The 11,247-nt window shown below is 44.8% G+C and overlaps 1 non-coding gene across 1 annotated transcript; it reads left to right on the top strand.

The window, feature by feature from the left end:
* The first annotated feature begins 10,918 nt into the window (after positions 1-10,918).
* Positions 10,919-10,990, top strand: TRNAC-GCA (transfer RNA cysteine (anticodon GCA)). Its single transcript has one exon. It is a non-coding gene; the product is annotated as a tRNA-Cys (tRNA).
* Positions 10,991-11,247: the final 257 nt, after the last annotated feature.

Here is an 11,247-nt window from a genome sequence, read left to right as displayed (position 1 = left end):
TAAGAATGCAGAAGGGAAATATCAACAAGATATGTTGTAACAGCTCAATATGAACTGCTAGAAATGGCACTCCTTCTCCAATTTAAGTCTGCACAACCAGCACAACTATTTAATACATGCCCTCACTTGGGCTTTCAGCTGTCCAAAGAAAACCAGAAAACGTTTAGAATACTGATAGCAGATCTGCCATTGGGGTGGCCCATGACTTTGGTGTGCTGTGGAAAGAGAGAAGGCTCCACACTTCTAACAGGACCCGAATCAAAAATGGGCTCCAAGGAAATGAACAGCCCTCTGCCATTCTGTTGCCCAACTGAATTGCAATGATTAAAATTGAAGCTCATACTAGAAAAACAAAACCTGAATATCAGGGAAACGCTCTAGGAGACTTCCATGCTAAATCAGCCAGCACTTAAATTGTTCCAATATGCAACCTGAATGAACTCCATAAGACTGATTCTAATCAAATTATTTATGATCATTTATCTAAAAGACAGAATCAGGCACCCTTGCTGGAACAATAATATTGAGACCAATGAGGTTGCAAATTTAATATTAAATGAAGACACTGAGGGCCCAGGCAACCGTCTGGTTCTTCCTAAGTCCTTAAAATGTGATAACTAAAAAGCTCTATATTCTGCAGTGTGTCATGGCATGGATAAAATGACTCAAATTATGAAGAAGTATTGGTGGGATGACTGCTTCAAGGTTGCAAAATTGGTTTATGACCAACATCTTATTTGTCAAACCCATAACCCTGGAAAGACTATTAAGATATTAGATGGAGCATTCTCACCACCTACTGGGTGATTTGAACACTTACAAACAGATTTCATTCAATTTCCTCCTGCAATGGGTAACCAATTTGTTATTGTAATTGTTTGTGTATTCCTAAGATGGATTGAAGTCTTCCCATGCAGAAAGGCTGATGCCACAACCATGGCTAGGGAACTTTAAGAAAATATATTTCCTTCATGGGACATCCCCAGAGAAATCTCTAAGTGATCAGGGAACTCATTTCACTGGACAAATAATTAAGCAATTAAATAACGTGCTGCTGACACAATGGCATTACCATAGTCTTTACCATCCTCAGTCATTTGCTGAAGTCAGATGGACAAATGGTAACTTAAACTGCTGCTGCTGCTAAGTCACTTCAGTTGTGTCCGACTCTATGAGACCCCATAGACGGCATCCCACCAGGCTCCCCTGTCCCTGGGATTCTCCAGGCAAGAGTACTGGAGTGGGTAGCCATTGCCTTCTCCAGTTAAAGCTACCTAAATTAACAGAATCAACTGGATTGCCAAGGTCAAAATTTCTGCCACTGATTTTGATGACAATTAGATCAACACTTACGGGAAAACCTAAATTAACACCTTATGAAATAGGAACAGGAAGACCCATGTCTTTGATGATAGAGCTACATATGTCTTCTGTACTCATAAAATCTGATACGATTCAACAATGTAAAGCTTTCTTGGATTATGCCAAAGTGTATTTCCACCACATAGAGGAAGCTTTCTGTGACCCTTCAGCAGATGGTTGAACCTTCTGCAACTTAGAGCCTGGAGAGTGAGTCTTCTGGAAATGACACCTAAGAAAGGCCTCACCTACACTTCTCTGGTGGTCCAGTTGTTGGGAGTCTGCCTTGTAAAGCAGAAGATGTCAGTTTGATCCCTGGTCCGGGGAGATCCCACATGCCAGAGGGCACCTAAGCCCATGCAGTGCTGCTACTAAGCCCACGTGCCACAACTACTGAAGCCAGCACATCTAGAGCTGGTGCTCTGCAACAGAAGTCACTGCAATGAGAAGCTCATGTACTGTAATTAGAGAGTACTGCACTCTGCAACTAGAGAAAGCACGTGTGCAGCAACAAAGACCCAGTGCAGCCAAAAATAAATAAATACTAAAAAAATGAAAAACTACCCCTGAACCTTGTTCCAGATTCTCCTCACTACCCTGGAGGCAGAAAAACTTTAGGGACATGACCTTTGAGTCCATGTCTCCCAGTTGAAAGGGTTCCCCTAAACTCTTGGAATTGCACACATGTTGGAGATCTAAAGTTAAGATTGACCAGGGTGATTCTGTCCCAGAAGCAGGCAATCTCTTGAGGTGAACAGTTTTCCCAAGCTGATGGATCAAGATCATCTCTCATATGAAATCTTTACCTCTTTTGCCTATTTGCAAACTGCTTTTTCTCTCTGTTAATGCACAGGGAGACAACAGTAATTGCCTTTTATGAGGATTTGTCAATAATTAGGATTTCACAAACAATAGCCTCTGCAGGAAACTTAACTAATGGCTGAATATGTCATGCTAAACCAAAATCAGTACAGGAAGGGCGAGAATCCTTAGTTCACCTTGTAAGTAATTTCACTGCGATACCAAATGCCACAGTATGCCTAAATTATTCCACAGTTTCTTTTTATAAAGCTGAGATACTATTAATCCTGACACCCCCATTCCTTGCCTCAACTTAACCCATCCCTGAGGGTAGGAAAACAAGATCCACTGAATATAAATGCAAAGGGCACTGCAGAGCAGGCAGTGAAAATCAGATTATTTGTAGGCTTGTTTTCCAACCCAAAGATGTAGGTGGGTTTTCAGTATGTGATAACACAGCATTTGAGTTTGGATCAAACGATGCTAAGACTTCTATATCAATGAATGGGTCCATGAATGTAATGCTTATAAAGGAGCCTTATGTACATCTCCTGGCTACTCCTTTCTATGTGGAGGGTTTGACAATGGTTCCTATGCTTGGACAACTCATTGTCTTGACAGCTGGAGGATGAAAGGACAGTGTGCTCTTACTGTATTTATGGTTCCATTGTCTCTTCATGCTATCTCAGAAATTCAGCATTGGTCCATTCCTTTGAATGTATGCGTCCGTGCATGCTTAGTCGCTTCAGTCAAGTTTGGCTCTTTGTGACCCTGAGGATTGTAGCCCACCAGGCTCCTCAGTCCATGGAATTCTCCAGGCAAGAATACTGGAGCGGGTTACCATGCCCTCCTCCAAGGGATCTTCCTGACCCTGGGATTGAACCCACATCTCCTGCATGTCCTGCATTGCGGTGGACCCTTTACTGCTGAGCCACCAGGGAAGCCCTTTGAATGTATACTATCAATTGAAAAGAAGTTTACCAGCAAATGATAACCCCTCTGGATGGGCATCATTTGTACTATCCCTTCTTCCTTGGCTTGGCTTTAGAACAGATGAACATATGACTGGAAGCTTATCCTTAACTCTAGCAACCATTGCTCAGTCTACTGCTGAGGCCATGGCTGCATACAGAAGTCCCTAGGCTCTCTTGCTAAGATGGTTGTAGATCACACAACTGCTTTAGATTTCTTGTTGGCTCAACAAGGTAGAGTCTGGGCCATAGCAAATACTTCCTGCTGTACCTGGATCAGTTCCTTGGTATTGTTATAAGAAACTAACAAAAAGCTACTTAGCTAAAACAGGTTGATAGCTCGTCAGGTACACTCTTTGATTTATTAGATAGCAACTGGTTTGGTTAGTGGGGGTCTGGCTAAGGAGTATGCTTCCATCTCTCAGTCTGATCCTTCTAATAGTCATCATTATCGTATCCCTGGTGTGTTGCATTCCCTCAAAGATCCTAAATGTATGTCTGCAACCATCAGCAGTGCATCAGATGGTCTTACTGCACATGGAGAAGCAGAAACAAGATGTACAATGAACAGGGAAAGCAATTCTTCCACGGACTTGACATCATAACCTACTAGTTTCACAAAGAGACAAGAGCATTTAACTCACATGGTGACTGAGAATGATGGGAAGACCAAATTTCGGGTCAATCTCTCATGTATGATCGGATGACCAAAAAGGGGGAATTGTTAAATAAGGAGGCCCTTAGACTGAGGTGGCTCTGATGCTCTGGCACCTACCTAAGCAAACCAATATCTAAGCCTATAAATACTCCAGGGTTATGAAAATGAAACCCAGGCAGAACCTATCACAAATAGCCAACTAGGATTTAGACTCTAGCCTATCAATAATTTCCTAACTTTGCTTCTGCTTTTTCTCTCTACTGAGCTTTTCTCTAGCTCCCCTCAACAAAGTACTTCTAATCACTTCTAGTTTGGTGATGCCCGATTTGAATAGATTTTTGCTCAAGTAATTTCCTTGCTATCAAGTTGTAGTATGCCTCAGTTTATCTTTTAACACAGGATTGTGTTGGGTGCTGGTGATGGATGATTCCAGAGACACCATCCTGCCTCCAGGACACTTGCTGAGAAGGCAGGGAGGCTGGGACTTTGCCAGGCCACTTCAAAACATCCCTTGACCTGGGCTAGTGTCCTTTGGGATATCAGAGTCTCACTGCTTCCTAATTTGTCACTGCCACAGAGGTCATTGCCCAGGTCCAAGGGGATATAGCATGAGGACCCAGGAGCCTTGCATGGGAAGGGGCCTGAGAGAGAGGCACAGCCTACAAGAGAAGGGGGCGAGTGCATGGGGAATGAGTTTTACCTCTGTTCCACCTCCCCTGGGGTGATGAGGGCTGGAACTCACATCCTGCATCGGTCAGTTAATAATATGCTCAGTGATGAGATCTCTCCTGATTTATGGCCATTGCAACTCTATGCAGTGGCCAGGAGGGTGGGCAGTGGTGTGTGTTGGTGAGGATGGAAAGGCCACAAGATTCTGACGAATCAGTGTAGATGCTGGGACTGACAGTGGTCTGCTAGCCGAGGCTGGCCTTGCCCAGGGAGACCTGATGTCATTTCCAAGAGTAAAGGAAGAGACATGATTGCCTCCTTAGAGTTATGGGAAGGGAGCCATTAATCTCACACTATCTCTCCCAGGGACTTTGAGCCCTCTCCCCTGAACCTCCCATAGCAAACCTCCCAGGTTTGCTGCCTGACTCTGCTCTCCTGAGACCTCTGTCATATTCTTCTCTTCCCTAGTTTGTCAAATGCTTGAATTCTCTGTCTTTGCTAGTAGGTGTTGCATTTTAAAACAATTAAAAAAGCAAATTAATTTCTTTTCAAATTATGGATATTAGGAAGAGGCGATGTATTGGCATGCATAACATTCAAAAGGTACTAAAGGGCACGTGGAAAATGTCTCTCCCATCCCTTTCCCCAACCACCTGGTTTTCCCCAAGGCAATGTGTTACCAATTTCTTGGGTTATAGTAAAATCTTTACATAAAAGGGACCAGGAGTTATAATAAAATGTATATTAATGCAATAGTTCTTTATTGAGGGCCCATCAGATGCCAAGCCCTGGGGATAGGAAGACCAATGGGAATGGTCTCAGCACCCTGAGATCCCAAGGTCTAGCTGAGGAGCAGCAGGTTGGCCAGCAATTACAATCTGGTTTCATTAAAGAAGAAATAGAGACATGTGTGGGGTGCAGTGGTAGCACCAAGGGGTGAAAGAAGAAAACAATCTAGCAGTGGAGACAAAAAGGGTCCAAAACCCACCATTTGAGCTGTCCTCCTCAGACACTATTAGTCTCTGGTGGTTCAGACAGTAAAGAATCTGCCTACAATGTGGGAGACTATGTTTGATCCCCGGATCAGAAAGATCCCCTGGAGGAGGGCATGGCTACCCACTCCAGTATTCTTGCCTGGAGAATTCCATGGACAGAGGAGCCTGATGGGCTATAGTCCATGGGGTCCCAAAGAGTTGGACATGACTGAGTGACTAACACTTTATAATAGAATCCAGTTCTCCTTTTTTTGATTCCTTCTTTCAGCCTAGTTTCAAAGGTTGAAAGCCTGTTTTGGGCCATCTGCCAACTTAAAAAAAAACAAAACCCACAGCTTTATTGAGATATAATTCACATACCACAGAATTTACCATTTAAAGTGTACAGTTCATTATCTCTTTGTATATTCTTAGAATTGTGCCTTAACACCACAATCAATTTTAGAACATTTCCATTATCCCCAGGGGAAAACTCACACCTCTTAGTTGTCACTCACCGATCTCCCCATCCCTTCAGCCCCTGGCAGTGACCAATCTACTTTCAGTCTCTATAGATTGGTCTATTCCAAACGTTTAAATGGAATCATACAATACGTAGCCTTTTGTGTGTCTGGTTCCTTTCATTTCACATAATGTTTTTAAGATTCATCCATGTTGTAACATGGATCAGTACTTCATTTCTTTCTGTGGCCAAATAATACTCCATTGTGTGAGTAAACCACATTTTGTTTATCCATTCATCAGTTGATAATATTTGGGTGGTTTCCATGTTTCGACTATTGTGAACAGAGCTGCTATAAACATTCATGTACAAGTTTTTGTTTGAAAACTTGTCTTTAATTCTTTTGTATATCTACCTGGGAGTGGACTTGCTGAGTCATAGGCTATTAGTAATTCTGTATTTAACTTATTAAGGAACCACCCAGTTGCTTTCCGCATTGGCTGCACCATTTTACGCTCCCACCGGCAGTGTACAAGGGCTCATCTCTCAACTTCCTGCTTTTAAAAATGGACTTTAATTTTAAAACCCGGTGCTCTGATGCTGGGAAAGACTGAGGGCAGGAGGAGATGGGGGTGACAGAGGAGAGATGGTTGGATGGCATCATCGACTCAATGGACATGAATTTGAGCAAACTCTGGGAGATGGTGAAGGACAGGAAAGCCTGGCGTGCTGCAGTTCATGGGGTCAAAAAGAGCTGGACACGACTGAGCGACTGAACAACAACAGCAACCAAAATGTTCCTTCTGGAATCAGCCACTTAGCTCCTCACTCTGCTGCCCCTGATCTTTCTGAAGTCATCCAAACATGTCTGATAGCAGGCCTGGGGAGAATTCCTAAATCGTGGCTATCTTCAAACTTTAATTGTGTTACCCACATTATTTAAATGTGTTATCCATATCATTTAAATGTGTTAACCACGTCAGAACTCTCTTCTTGAGAGCAGAAGGAAAGACCTCAGGCAGCAGAGAAAGGGAGGCGGGGTCTATTCAGTAGCTGTACTGAGTCTCCCCTTTGACTCCAGAGGAGTGACTGGTTGCTTCTTTGCCAGTGGCAGACAGAGGCCACTCTGGGTGAGTTTCGTGAGCAGGAGAGGGTGAACTGGAGAGCCAAGGACAGGGACAGGCAAGCAGGAGGTTGAGGATCTTGTAATCCTTCAAGGTCAAGCCAGGACAGACATGGAGGCCAGGCAGTGTCTGGAGGGGCCAAAGAATGTGCTGCCCTGTGGTCAGCAGCAAGCCAGGAGCCAGGAGCCAGGAAAGAGCAAGGTCAGGCCATGGTCCATGCCGTGGGAGGTGGGACAAGCCAGTGCTGCCCCAGCGGAGTGCATCACAGAGTCTGCTGGCTCTGGAGCCTGACTTGTCTGAACACCCAGCCCTGGGCTGCTGGGTCTGGGGATGCAGAGGTGATTGCAGATGTTGGGAAGGAAGGCTTTTGTTGCTCCTATTGCAAACAGAGGGGACCTGGGGTGCTGGGTATGGAGAAGTGTGACTGATAGGGGAACGGTTGTCCCCAAGACAGCCCACGCCACATTCCTGCACCCCCCAGGCAATCAGTCCCCAAGCATGCTATGTGGGCCTTCTAACAAGACACTGACTGAGAGAGAAGTGTGTAAACCCAGCAACTCTGGCCAGCCAGGCCTTTGGAAAGCTGCTAGATAGAGGTTAACACCAATGTGCAGACTCAGTCTGGCTCATCTCTGACAAGACGGTAACTGACATTTGTTTGTGCCAGGCACTGTTCTAGGCACCTTAGATGTGTCCATCCACTTAATCCTCAGCAACCTACAAGGTGGATTCTCTTCTAATGCCAGTTTGCAGATGAGGGAACTGAGGCACAGGGTGGTTAAGGAACTGCCCAAAACACCTAGCTGGTAAATAGTGGAGCGGGGGTTGAAGCTAGACAGCTAGCAGATGGGAAAGGACAGAAGGGAGTTTTCTATCCCTCAAAGTGTCTGTTGAAGCAGACGAGACATGGGTGTTACATGAAATAGTGGTAAACTAATGAGATGTTCCAGACCTAATTGGTACCCAGCATCCCAGTTCCCCTAACTGGTTCCAGAGTCCGTAGCCTTCACTGCTAGGCTGTACTGTTATCTCTTAACCAGTTTTCCTTGCTCTCCACCCCCACGTCCCACCCTACAAGGTCCTGAGGACCCAGGGTGTGTGGGCTCATGGACTCCAGTGAGATTCTGCCTCCTTCAGTGTCCTGTCCAGTCCCTCTCTGCCACCCCTTGACCTCCTCAGGTGAATCTTCCAGCTTCCCTCCTTAGCACGCTGCCTAAGGCTACAAGACTTAGCAGAAAACAAAATTAAAGATACACAAAAAATGAAAAAAAACAAAACCCCAAACCTAACAAAACCCCCCCAAACCAGGACACCTAGTAACAGTTTCATTTCAGAGAACCAGGGAATTATTTGCAGCATAAATATGTCCCAACTATTGCATGAGGCACACTTATACTGGAGATCTACTTATACCACACAGTTATCCATTGTCTTTCTGAAATTCAGATAGAACTCACAGTCCTGTGTTTTATCTGGCAAGCCTATACCGGTTTTCTGAGCTTTGGGCTGGGCTCATATGTAGATGAAGAGTGGCTGCTGTGAATCCTCCCTCTGCCAAATAACTCCTGTTGGGATTCTTGAGGGAACCTACCATCAGCAAGTCTCTATTAAGACACATGCTTATTTAATCCTATTTCCAGTTTTGAGGTCACAGTCTCGCCAATCCCAGAGCAGATGAATATTTATAAGCCCGTGTTCTTAAACCACACTATGAGCTTTTTTTGGAATTCTTCATGTATCCTGTCCACAAAGCCCTTCCTTCTCCCCCCATAGGTCCTCTTTAATTGCTCCCTTTTAAAAGAGAATTTGCAGATTAACCCTTTCTGAGTCTCCTTTAGGAAGAACCATGCCAGCTTTCCACCGCATCATATTGTTTAGGTGTCCTGGGATCTCTCTTACAGATTCTATCAACGTGTTTGGAAAAGTAGGCAGACCCATTGCTCTCTGGTCCTCAGACTCCTCTGCAGGTAGCTTTGTAGGTGGGAGGGATATTGATCATCATCCAGGCTTCTGGAACCTGAGGACTTTCATGTTAATAGGTTGCACATTTTGGCCAGTATTTCTGCAGTTACACACCTCTGAGCTCTTGGGTGGATGCCATCTGGTTGGCAGGATTTATTTACATCAGAATTTTCAATTAGGTCTAGAACATCTCATTAGTTTACCACTATTTCATGTAAAGCCCATGTCTTGTCTGCTTCAATAGACACTTTGAAGGATAGAAAACTCCCTTCTATCCTTTCCCATCTGCTAGCCGAGGTTATTAAGGTTGTTTATAGGCAAGACCCTGTATTAGATGCTGGAGGAAGCAAAAATGTGGAAGGTATGGTCCCTGCAATCAAAGAGCTCTCAGCCTGGTAAGGAAGATGATTGAGTTAGGAATGCTTTCAGATGCAAGTAATAGGAAAATTAACTAAGAGTAGATTAAACAAGTAAGATTAAAAAATTTCTGTTTAATAATAAATAGTCTGAAGGCGAGTAAACACTGATGTTGGTTTAGCTGCTCAGCAATGTCCTTAGGATCAGGCCCTCTAGGTCCAGTTTTAGCAACTGGCTTTTCATCCTAGTGCTTTTTGCCTCATGGTCACAAAATGACTACTGCAGCCCCAAGCATCATGTCAATGTTTGAGACACAAACAAAAAGGAAGGATAAGATACCAGCTTTTCCTGCCTCTTTTATTGGGAAAGATGAATGCTTTTCAGAAGTACTCCCTACCCCTACCTCTCCCATTCCCACAAACTTCATAGTATAAGACTTGAGCTTATCTATCTTTAGCTACAACAATGTCACGTGGGTACCCTAGCATTAAAAGAGGCTGGGAACATGAATGTTTAGGCTTTCCGGCCTCTGTGGTGAAGATAGACAAGGTTGGGAATGGGTGTTGGTTAGCCAGCCTCTAGTATCTGCCTCAGAAGGGAAGCTAAAAACATGCAAAAGTCACTGACAACCTAAGGCAGTTACAATGAAAGTGTAACACAGATCCAGATCCAGTAAACCCTGTATGCCTTTTTTTTTTTCTTTGATGTGGAACTCAGAAAGAAGAAGCTTTCTCATGAACTAGATGTAGACATGGGACTTGACTTGTGCCCAGAAGCCTGGATGAGAATTAAACGTGGTTGGGTCAAGGACATTCTAGGCTGGGGAAATGATGGAAATGACTAGAGATGGGGATGCATAGTTGGTTTGAAGGGCAGGGAGCATGGAATGGTCGACTCATGCAGAGGAGAAATGTACCAAAAGAATTAATTTTGGTTGATTTTTGAGAGGTTGCAACTTGCCCTACATGCATGGAGAAGAGTAAGCACTGTGTGGGGAGCAAGTGCCCAGGAAAGCCGTCTTCAGGTGTGTCATGTCGCCCAGTGTCAGCCTCCTGGGCTCTAAGCAAGCACGCCCTGACTGCTCAGGCTGAAGGGCCTCTTTGCCTCCAACTCCAGCAACTTCTGCCCATTTGGTCCTTGTCTCTGGAACCCACTCTTTTGCTTCTCCTCTCTTTCCTCCTTTCCATCTCTGGAATGATGCCGTTGCCTTGACCCACTTTGGCATGTTGTCTTTTGTGCTCAGATGTTGGCAATTACATTCCCTTCCCTGGTCTTGACCTTCTGACCATTGACCACTCTGCCCACACTCAGTTATCTCTCGGCAACTGGTAACCCTAACTTCATGCCTGAAATCTAATCTTGGCTACCATCTTGACCCAATCTTTCAACTGGACTTGGCCAAGTCATTCATCCAGCTCTTAGGGGGAGCTTGAGAACTTTGAATGTCAGGCAAGACATTTGCTCTTTGTCTAATAGTCACAAGATAGTCATTGAAAGCCTCGGTTGGGAGAATTCAAGTCAGGAGAGGGTGTGGTCTTGGGAAGCTCTCTTTGACTGTGGCTTTTAGAAGGGATAGGGCTTCCCTGGTGGCTCAGATGGTAAAGCGTCTGCCTGCAATGCAGGAGACCCAGGTTCGATCCCTGGGCTGGAAAGATCCCCTGGAGAAGGAAGTGGCAACCCACTCCAGTACTCTTGCCTGGAAAATCCCATGGATGGAGGAGCCTCGTAGGCTACAGTCTATGTGGTCGCGAAGAGTCAGACACGACTAAGCAACTTCACTTTCACTTAAAGAGTCAGACAGGACTAAGCGACTTCACTTTCACTTTAGAAGGGACTGGGGAGAGGAGACGCAAGGACAAGCAGACAAGCAGTTGGGAGGCTGCTGGAGTCGCCCAGGAAGATCTGAACT

Source organism: Giraffa tippelskirchi, chromosome 8 (assembly GCF_054371585.1).
Source record: "Giraffa tippelskirchi isolate mGirTip1 chromosome 8, T2T-mGirTip1v1.2.pri, whole genome shotgun sequence".
Lineage (NCBI taxonomy): Eukaryota > Metazoa > Chordata > Mammalia > Artiodactyla > Giraffidae > Giraffa > Giraffa tippelskirchi.
The sequence above is the reverse complement of the archived record's forward strand: the minus strand, read 5'-3'. Positions and strand labels throughout refer to the sequence as shown.